The following is an 11,938-nucleotide window of genomic DNA, read 5'->3' as shown; positions in this document are numbered from 1 at the left end:
TTTGCATGAAATAGTCTAATTTTAGAATAAATGTACGCGAGCACGTACATATTTGCACATAGTTTACAAGGTATATGATAAATAATTCACCGGTCGAAACCGCATGATCAGATGTTCTTTTTATTTAATTGTTTGTTTGTTTTTTTTACGCTAACCTTTAATTCAATAGAAGGCACTAAAAAATCAATACGGCAATTATGAAGATATTTATTTACTCTCGTAAACCTATTTAATGTTAAGGAAAAAATTAATTAAATAGTAAAAAAAAGCTACCGATCTTTAATAAATTAGATGTAAAATTTTTCCATCTGAAATCGCCATAAAATTAATTATATAGTGTTAAAAAAGTACTGAAAATCAAAATCTTTAAATAACTTTTCAGCGGTTAAATATTAAAAATAAATGAGACGTTTCAAACTCGAAAAGATCATCCACCATAGATGATCGACTAAAAAATGTTTAAAAGGGTTTTCATACTACTTTTATTTACGGGTTACCGTACTTTGCTAACACCCTGTTGGAATATATATATATATATAGTTTGTCCTACGAAGAGGTACGCGCTTTTGATGTAGTTTCACTCTCCCGTTTCCTCACTGATTCTGTTGAAACTTTACAGATCTTTTAAAGAAAGTTCTAAAACTTTTCTGTGAAAATTTCAACCTTCTAGGATTTATATATACACAAAGTGGCGGCTTTCAAATAAAAACATCAATTTCAGATAAACCACATTTTTACTTCCTCGTACGGAGTAAAGGAAGTATTGTGATAGCGAAAAATTTCGGTTTTCATATTTCAGCGGAAATATCCATTTTGAGCATCCCTGAATCCATTTTTACTAGTTTCGGCGTGACGTCTGTACGTACGTATGTAGCTCGCATAACTCAAACACGATTAGCCACATGATGTTAAAATTTTGAATTTAGGACTGTTGTAACATCTAGTTGTACACCTCTCTTTTTGATTGCGATTGACTGAACCAAAAGTGTCCAAAAAAATCCCAAAATCCAAAAACATCTGGGTTTTGGACTTTATCTTAACCGTAGTAATAAGCCCTCATTGAGATATTTTAAACGATATATGATAAGCGGTACTTATTTTCATTTGTTCCAGAGTTATAGCCAAATGAAACTTTAATTAATGAAATATTTGGATCTTAGAAAGCACATCGGTTCTAATCAGATTTCAGCTCTTTTTTTTTTAACCTTTTATTTTTATGTACCTTTTAATTTAAATTTACTGACTTATATTAAGAATTATTAACCTCTGATTATAAAAAAAAATTACGATAAATAATTGGATAATAGTAATAAAACGTGAAAAATATCAGAACTTATTAATGAAAAAAAAATTTGATGTATTTTTTATTTAAAAAAAATTTGTATATGTAATTTAATAAGCGTGGAAGGAAGTCATGTGGTGCCCACATCGTATTTTTAATTCGTTACAAAATAGCTGGAAAATGATTAAAAACAGTTGATGTGTTGTTAAACAGCTGTTCAAATTGAATAAAACAAGTTAATAATTAATCGTAATCGTGAATAATTTAATTATTCTAGTTTTAATATCAGCTATTTTTAATCATTTTTACCCTTTTATTTGTATGAATAAAAAATGCGGTTTATCTGAAATTGATGTTTTTATTTGAAAGCCGCCACTTTGTATATATATAAATCCTACAAGGTTGAAATTTTCACAGAACATTTTTAGATCCTTTGTTAGTCTGTAAAGTTTCAATAGAATCGGTGGAGGTACAGGCGAGTGATACCAAGTCAAAAGTGTGTACTTCATCGTGGGACGCACGGCATATATATATATAAAATGTTTTTTTTTAAATTAATTATTTATATCTGTTTTTAAAATCGTACTTTAGATTCAAAAGAAAACTCCAATATATTTTTAATCATAACTAGATAATGTTGGTAATCAGGTTATATATGCTCTTTCTATATCTTAGTGAGGGTCGCTATGAAGTAGACTTTCATTATGATACAGGTGTTCAACCGATCAAAATCCTATTCTTTTCAATCGCTAATCAATCAGAAGCGGGTATCGTTTAATGTATCAGCTGTTTTTTTTATTTTGATTTACTTCGATTTAGTAGTTAGGAAACGGAGGGTAATTTGAAAATACACCGATAAGTAACTAACCTTTTACATTACGCTATTTATATTTTTGTTAACTATGTAAAATTCTGAGGAAGATATGTCTTTAATACCGATCGATATTAAAGAAAAGGCAGAACTTACGACTAATAAATAATCTACTGCCACAGAAAGCTAACTTAATATAATTTTTGAAAAATTAAAAAAAATATATTCCTTTAACGATGTATTTTATCATCGATTTAAATCAATAACCCCAATATTTACTCACCCGTAGAAAAAATAGGTATGCAACACTCTTAACAGCCTTGCCACTCTTGAAGAGATTACGACACTCGCCAAGGCTCGTTCGTAACTTACTTCGCACTCGTGCATTAATGACTGTCATTATAGGCTCGTTGTATAATATGCTATTATGGATTGTAGTTTAAAATTTTAACTATTATTGGCATTGATTTCTATTAATAACCAAGTTATTTCCCCTTCCGACTGTAAACACTGTATTTTATAACGCATTGTTTTTCACAAAAAAATTCTACGCTAATTTTTTTCTTCGTATCATCTCTTACAAATCATTCCTATGATTATAACGCATTCGAATCATCTGAAGCTCAACTAGAATTAATTAAACTTGCATTCTATGAGAGAAATGATAGATTTTTATTACATAGTTAGATCTTTGGCGAACCGATTAAATGTGTAACTTGCGAGTTGAAATCATTAGCACTGCAGTGGTTTAGCTTAATACTGTATATTCGGCTTAGTAAAGAACGTAATTGGAAACCGTTTCATTTCTCAATCTCTTTTAGTATGCTTGTTATTTTTAAGGTGCCATTTTTTTTTTTTAAATAGTGACTTTTCCGGTGTTAACCACAACCATTAACAATTATGGCGCATTTAAAATACATAGAATTATGTTTTAAATATTTTTATATAGTTTTAATAGATGAACTTTATCATAATTAAAATAATTTTCGGTTTTTAATCGATAAAAAAAAAATGTTATCATTTACGTGCAAGAGTTATTGATGAAATATTGACAGTGTACTATCAAAATATTAATGTGTTATAACTTTTATCAATACCACCACCACCCACTGGCGTGGATTTTGAAATTTTATCTAGAAAGAATTTTTGTAAAAACATTAGATTTTTTTTTAATTCTACAATAATTTATAACTTAATATTTTAGTGGACATATTGACAAATCGATTTATTTTCTTTGACGAGAATTTTGGTTTTGTCAAATTGTTTCTACCGGTTGGCATTATTCTGGGAACGTTCGTACTCTGTAGACTTTGTTGATGAGAGAATATATATTGTTCACCGACGATATTTTTTTTAAGCGAATAGAAAACGGTACGAAAAACATATTTGAACATTGTTTTTTTGTAAACTACATAAGCGGTTTTCCCTTCAGATGCGAGAATAACCAGTAAGTCAAGAGAGCACACCCTGGAACGGGCCACTTAAATCTGTACATGAAAGAAGCGATCTTCTCGTAAGTCAATTCCCGCTACCTCCTGAGTTCTCTGTGACCTGATAGTCGTGGAAAAGCGCAGCATTAAAGGCTTGACCCCGAGGGGAAGATACCCACCATGTAACGGGTCCGACCGCCGCACCATCCCCGCCGTACATCGCCCTTAGTGGCTTTACCGGAGGACATCTTCAATAGCCTCAAGACATATTTCAGTCTGGCCGCTGTCAAAATCCGCCGATGTGAATGTCACTTGTATTCCTATCGGCGTACGTCGCTTAACATGTACACAACCCTAAACCGATACCGTTTATCAGTCTCGAACGAGACCACACCGATAGAGCTGCACGACCTACCCGAGAGGAAAATGAGCTCGACGCATAACAACAACGAGAACTAGATACGTACGAAGCCGCAATAATCAGAACGACAAAGTAATAAATCGAAAGACATAAAACCTTCTATTAGAAAGCGCTAATAAAAAGACAAGAAAAATCAAAGCGTTCAAAGACAACAATAACATACCTAAACGAAGTAATAAACAAAAAAATACAAACACAATAACAAAATTAACTAAACCCTAACAAGAAGACAAGTAGCCAAACAAAGTGAAAAAACTACAACGAATAACAAAACTATAAAAATATTCAGACAAGAGAACAACACCCTAAAAATATCAAAACTAGGAAAATCGCGAAGCAAGAAGCAGAGACAGCAACAGAGACAACACAAATAACAGAAACAAAACAAGCCGTACACGCATTAACAAAAACATAGAAACCTAACGAAACGTAGATATGAATATAATAATAAACAGAATATAATCGTAAAAGAAGGTCGAACTGCCCGAACAATCACCTAGATTTAGGTACCAATCTAGCGGTTAACTCGTCATCGCAAATCAGCTGATTTCGAAGTCGAGAGTTCTAAGGTTCAAATCCTAGTAAAGGTAGTTTACTTTTATACGGATTTGAATACTACATCGTGGATACCGGTGTTCTATGGCGGTCGGGTTTCAATTAACCACACTTCTCAGGAAGCGGTTGACAAGAGACTGTACAAGATTACACTTCAATAACATTCATACATATCATTCTCATCGTTTTCTGAAGTAATACCTCACTGTGGTTCCGGAGGCTAAACGGAAAAAGAAAGATTGATATCAGTCTTGTTACACAACACCTCCCGCGCCCGCCTGTATTCGGGACATTCATCTGAACTACAGTCATGAGACGCGTGCTTCCCGCACGGTAACAGTTAACACGATTAGGAGGACCTTCTTCTTTCCTAATTGGAAAGTTCTTCGCATAACGTCCCTCCTTGCTGCAGTAGGAAGACAGCTCCTCGCCTTTACATATTGTGCCGAAACAAAAGGAAATCCGTAATCTAGATTACGTAATCCGGATGCCGTATCCGGAGCACCGGAAGCACAGATTCACTGTAATATAATCCTTAATCTTGCAAGCCCCATAATCCACAAATAACTTACCTTTCCCGACAAAAACAGCGCGTAACTGCTTGTCACATTCAACCGCGTAATGCGTATTACTGCTGACTCTGTTCCCTACACGAAAAAGTACTTGAAACAATTTTTTAAAATCTTCCTCTGAATATTTTGTATTCCGAGTCCGAACCGCATCCGCAAACCCTCGCTCTCCCAAATCTCGCGGGACGTCGTAAACATTAAGGACTGAAGTCTTTCGAACTGAAAACGGTAATTTAAGAGGTATTGGTTAGCGCTGTAGCCTCGATCCCGGTTACAACTTTTAAAGTTTTAGAACGTAAGAATTTTAATGCTTTGGAGAATAGCAAGGATTTAGATAAGTTGTACAATTTTCATACAAAATATTGGTCCTCCCCTCGGCTCCCAAATTAAATTTTTGAACAACGGTGATTTTTTTTTTAAAGAAGATGTTAAACACCAATATTCACGACTGTAACACCGTCGATTCCTGAGATATATAATTTTCATTAAAAAATTTGTACCCCTATTTGCAAACATTGAGACGAAGTTTTCCAAAATCCTTTCACCTTTTAGATCATGTAGCCTTGGAACTGGATATGTGTGGCGTCAGTTTTAAAACGCTGTTACAAAATCATTTTATATGGGATCTAAGTCGGTTATTTTTTTTTATATTTCCAAAGGAATCAGTTTAATTACACAATTTGAACGACGTTTGTACGATGTAAAATGTTTTATTTAGACTAGAAAGAATATGACCAGTTTTTCCTCAGAAATGTGCTTGTGTGTGTGTGTGTGTGTGTGTGTGTGTGTTAGAGTGTATTATAATTGCTATGAGGATTACCGATTTATTTATTATTTATCTTACTAGCAACATATCGATGTATTGAAACACATAATAAATTATGATATACGGGACACAAAGAAAAGGAATTGTGGTCATAAAACGTCACTTTTACTTGAGGTCTATAAATATCTTTTCTGACAAATGATACCGGTAAACATGTAACACACATCGATTCGTAATTAATAACAGTATACAGTAAAAATGGTTTTTTGTCAATCTGAATAGCCTTTTTAGCGGTGCGAATTTTTATAAAACGTAGTTTTCTGAATCTACTTTCACTTATACTAACATATGTTACTAATCTGTGATTTGTAACACGGGTTTTTCATCATATTTTGCCCAATTTTCAACCGATTTGCTTGAAAGTATTATTTTTAAAATCAGAAAACTATGTTTCATGAACACAAAGCAAAAAAAAAATTCGCTTATAAAAAATGCGGTAGAAATGCGCAAAAAAAAATCTGCAATTAAATTATCGTAATTTTTGTAATGTTTCAATTTTTTTGTTGTTACAGGCATAAAAAATATCCAATCGTAACGGTATTTTTTTTGTCAGATCTGTTAAATCTCTTTAATATACTGTAATTTTTTGATATTTTTTTTTCACAAGAGGGTAGCATAAGACTATGAAGGGAGGCAATCAGATATCAACATATTTTCGTGGAGCGCTAATCAACCGTGGATCATTGTGATGGGAAAAGGTTTTAATAGGTGCATACGTTACAAAAACAATGCGCTCTGTAAACTTCACCTATCTAACTTAAACGGCTTCAATTGCGCGTTGATGAGTCAATTAGCCAGTAAGACTCTGCTTTTTTTATATGCAGGGGTGCCGAGACATTTTAGCCAAACTTTAGGAATCGATTCAGATCACCAAAGTAATCAAAAAAGTTCACGTATATAAATGCACTAGGTTTTTCAGTTTCCCGTGCATTCGTTATTTTGAGATTTTTTTCAATAAAAATTCTTCCCTAATTGAATTAGAAATAATTAATAATTTTATTTTAAGTAAATGAAAACAGGATCAAAATCGTTGGACCGCATAATTTTTTCGATTACACTTTAATGATTAAATCAGATCTCAGTTTTTAACATTCGATTTGAACAGATAAGGCAATTTCTTCACAATAATAGGTTTTATTAATTAAAATATTATTCGATAAAAATAATATTTAACGAGATATTAATAATTAAAAAATTAAAATAGCCGCCATTTTTTAATCTTCAAACTTATTTATTTTGTAGAAACAACCTGTACTACAAAATTAAATTTTAATATAATTTTTAAAATGCATTTAAAATATTTTTTTAAATATACATACGAGATCTGTAAATAAAGTAATTAGAATGGTTCACAAAAAATTTTTTTACAATCCAATTATATATGGAATCTATCACCTTCGAAATTGTTCCCTTCGAAAGCCAAGCATTGCTTCAAACGGTTTTCCCACTCTTTATAGCAGGGTTGAACTCAGAAACCGAAATATCCTTCAGATGGTCGGTTACATTTTTTAAAATGTTTTCTACTGTTCCAAAATAGTGTCCTTTGAGATATTTTTTAAAGTCAGGGAACAGGAAAAAGTCACAGGGACTCAAATCGGGTGAATAAGGTGGTTGAGGAACTACGAGAATTTTTTTCTTTGCCAAAAACTCATTAATTGAGAGTACAGTGTGATAAGGTGCATTGCCAAGTTGCAACATTCAGTTGTCTTTGACGGCTGATCTCACGCGGGCAACTCTTTTCCGCAGTCTTTCAAGAATTTCTCGGTAAATATATTGATTTACAGTTTGTCATGTAGACAAAAACTATTTATGGACGATGCCATTACTATCGATGAGTCATTACTATCGTTGCTTTTTGACATTACGGTCTTCCAGTGTGTGGATCGTCCGCGACTGATTCCTAACCGTCTGAAAATGCTTTAAACCACCCAAAAACTTGGGCTCGTCACAGAGAGTCATGTCCGTACACCCTTTTCAATTTTGAAAAGGTTTCAGTAGCATTTTCACAGAGTTTAACGCAATACTTGATCGCTCATAATTAGTATCACTCATTTTTGTAACGCACAACAAAAACTCGTTTCACGAAAATTTTGTTTACGTCTCACGTGGCAACAAGAGACTAAAAATATTAATACCTAATATAAATCAGCTGTTCATTTAACTATATGTTTACTGGTAACTTTACAGTGTTGCCACTTTGGCTGCCAAAATAAAACTAGTCTTATAACTTTATTTACAGATCTCGTATATATATATATATATATATATATATATATATATATATATATATATATATATATATATATTTAAATATGTCAATTACATAAACAGTAACAAATTTATTGAACAAATAAAATGGCGAACAGAAGGAAAAAGAAGGGTGATAGGGAATATATCCATGTGAAGATTTTTATTTATTTTTTATTTTGATATCCTGTGTCAGTCCTTTAAGTCTCAGCCAACGTCTTTTGGGACACGTTATATATATATATATATATATATATATATATATAATCTGATCTCACTACAGTATAAAGAAACGTCTTTTTCGTTAGTTTTCGATAACAGTGATAATTACTACAATTACTACAACTAATCATTACAAAATATTAACTGCAGTTTTCATACGATTTCAGGGACGTTTTCCACAGTTCAAACTTCACGAATTTCACTATTATATAAATCTTAAGTAAAGAACGTATGTATAAATAATCTAAAACGTTTTTTTTTTTTTTTTTTTTTTTTTTTTTACTAAATTTAATGTTGTGTACATATATCGGGAGATATCTTCTATATTCATTGTCATTGTCTTTTTCGATTGTTGTCTATGTAAGTATCGATTTCATAAAGTTACGTGATTTACTTTTGTTTTAACCTCCGGATCCGCAGTTAAGCACTTTTTTCTGCAGAGGATGAGATGAATGCTTTGTGTGAAAAATTATGGCATTTTTCAGGCACGGGCCTGACCGGGATTAATTAATATGTATTGTTATTGTAGTATATGTAAAAATAAATTTGTTTGACAACAAAATTAAGGGAATGCCGACTATTTATATAATTAATAAAATTTTGACGGTTTGAGGAATATTGGATTTCTATACCTATATCGACTTCTTCAGAAATTTATTATATTTTTTACTAAATTTAATGTAATTTTCTAATCTTGCGGTGACCCACGAGGATTCATTTTCACGCAAGCAAAGTACCGGTGAATAGATTTTTATATACTGAACTAAGAAGTTCCATTAGGGTAAGCCATACGCATAGATGATTTAGTTTCGACTTTCGATTCGGTATTGATATTTTCATAACAGCTAGATCGGCAAGATCACAGATCAGATAGAAAGAAGAAAGTCTATGGCTATTAGAATTTATGATCGTAGACGACGTGAATCTACTTCAGAAGGTACTCAAAGACATAAAGAGTAATGTATACGCTTGTCCCAAAATCGATTTCAACCTTCGATAAATACGTTAGTTCTCAAATCAAATTTGATTATCACCCTGAGATAATATCAGACTATCTGAATTTTAAAGATATTCAAACTGGTAACACGATAAAACATATAACTACTGCAATGCCAAAAAATGGAATGAACTGCTGGACTTTGCTATGTTGGGAGCAAAGTACTTCTTGGACAAATGTGTGTGTGTGTGTGTGTGTGTGTGTGTGTGTGTGTGTGTGTGTGTGTGTGTGTGTGTGTGTGTGTGTGTGCACTCTAAATAAACTTTGATTTTGTTTGTATATTGCACAGAATATGCTTCTTTTCGATATATTTTATGTTTTATATATGACCAATTCTTGAAATAGGAATTTGTATTTCTATTTTAGCTTACTAGCCATGCATCAAAAATCTTAACTAGAATTTCAGATTTCAGAAAACGTATAAGGACAAAGGAAGTAATTTTAGGGCTTAGATTAATAGTAGAAGGAAGATTAAAGAAAAAAAAACCAACATACTTGGCGTTTATAGACCTAGAAAAGGCATTCGATAACGTAGACTGAAATAAAATGTTCAGCATATTAAAAAACCAGGGTTGAAATACAGAGATAGAAGAACGATTGCTAACATTTACAGGAACCAAACAGCAACAGTAATAATTGAAGAACGTAAGAAAGAAGCCGTAATAAGAAAGGGAGTCCGACAAGGATGTTCCCTATCTCCGTTACTTTTTAATCTTTACATGGAACTAGCAGTTAATGATGTGAAAGAACAATTTAGATTCGGAGTAACAGTACAAGGTGAAAAGATAAAGATGCTACGATTTGCTGATGATATAGTAATTCCAGCCCAGAGTAAAAAGGATTTAGAAGAAACAATGAATGGCTTAGATGAAGTCCTACGCAAGAACTACCGCATGAAAATAAACAAGAACAAGACGAAAGTAATGAAATGTAGTAGAAGTAACGAAGATGGACCACTGAATGTAAAAATACGAAGAGAAAAGATTATGGAGGTACAAGAATTTTGTTATTTGAAAAGTAGAATTACTAAAGATGGACGAAGTAGGAGCGATATAAAAGGCCGAATAGCACAGGTAAAACGAGCCCTGTCAGAAATAAAATTTGTTTAGACAAAAATTAATTTAAACGCCAGGAAAACATTTTTGAATGTATATGTTTGGAGCGTAGCTTTATGTGGAACTGAAATTTGGACGATCGGAGTACCCGAGAAGAAAAGACTAGAAGCTTTTGAAATGTCGTGCTATAGGAGAATTTAAAAAATCATACTGGTGGATAAAGTGACAAATGAAGAGGTGTTGCGGCAAATCGATGAAGAAAGAAGCATTTGGAAAAATATTGTTAAAGAAGAGACAGACTTATAGGCCACATATTAAGGCACCTTGGAATACTCTCTTTGATATTGGAGGGACAGGTTGAAGGAAGAAATTATGCAGGCAGGCAACGTTTGGAATATGTAAAACAAATTATTGGGGATGTAGGATGTAGGATTATTGGGGTTAAACGGAAATGAAAAGACTAGCACTAGATAGGGAATCTTGGAGAGCCGCATCAAACCGGTCAAATGACTGAAGACAAAAAAAATTTCTATTTTAACAGGGATTAATAAATCCTGCTTTACTAACTGAACGTATCTTGTATTTTTTTATATTATCGTGACTCACTTGATAACTAATTCAAATTTTCTGATTGAAATTGCTAAAATTATCAATTTTAATCAGAAACCACGATAGTAAAAAAAAAACATGGCCGCCATATCGGTTTAGGCGTACGGTTTGCAATAACTCTGTTGTTTGTCGTCGGATTACGACGACTAAGGTGTCGTTTTGTTTAAAAAATAATGCTTCATAATTTTTATGATACAACACAGTTTGATAAATCTAATAATTCTTAAGATATTTAAGATTGAAAAATTGAAACGCCGCCATTTTGAAATTTGTGAACGAAGAGTATCGTTTTTTTCCTATTAAAAGATTTCAGTTTAAAATAAAGTACAAAATTTTATTGCGTTATCTCCAACCGTTCTTGAAAAATAACTTTTTTCTTAAAAATAAATTTTGAACAGACAGAAAATAAGCGTTTTCGGACCTATGTTCACGGGACATTTTTTCTTCAGTATATTAAGTAGAATCACTTCCTAAACCTTGGTCTCATATTTAGAGGACAATCTGTATATTTTAATTTTTTTTTTTTTTAATTATGTAATTTTGTAAACAGTAATTTTTAATTAAATGTATTGTTTTTAACTAAAAATAATTTAATTATCAATTAATAATTCACGCCGACCTTCATGACAGAGTAATAGCGTCTTCGTCTTTCATTTTTCATCCGAAAAGTTCTAGGTTCGAATTCCAATCAGACTAGACAATTTTCACACCTAAAAATTTCATATCTCATACATCCTTACCGAAATATTAGGGCTCCCTTTGGTGAATTATTCACTGCCCAAATAAATTAAGTATTATATCATTTTTTATTTTTAATTATTCCCGTATTATTTATGTATGTATACCGTATATTAATATGTTTTTAAACGTCTTATCCTGCAAAATGAATTTTTTCCAAAAAATATTTCATTTTA

Source organism: Lycorma delicatula, chromosome 6 (assembly GCF_047948215.1).
Source record: "Lycorma delicatula isolate Av1 chromosome 6, ASM4794821v1, whole genome shotgun sequence".
Taxonomy (NCBI): domain Eukaryota; kingdom Metazoa; phylum Arthropoda; class Insecta; order Hemiptera; family Fulgoridae; genus Lycorma; species Lycorma delicatula.
The sequence above is the reverse complement of the archived record's forward strand: the minus strand, read 5'-3'. Positions refer to the sequence as shown.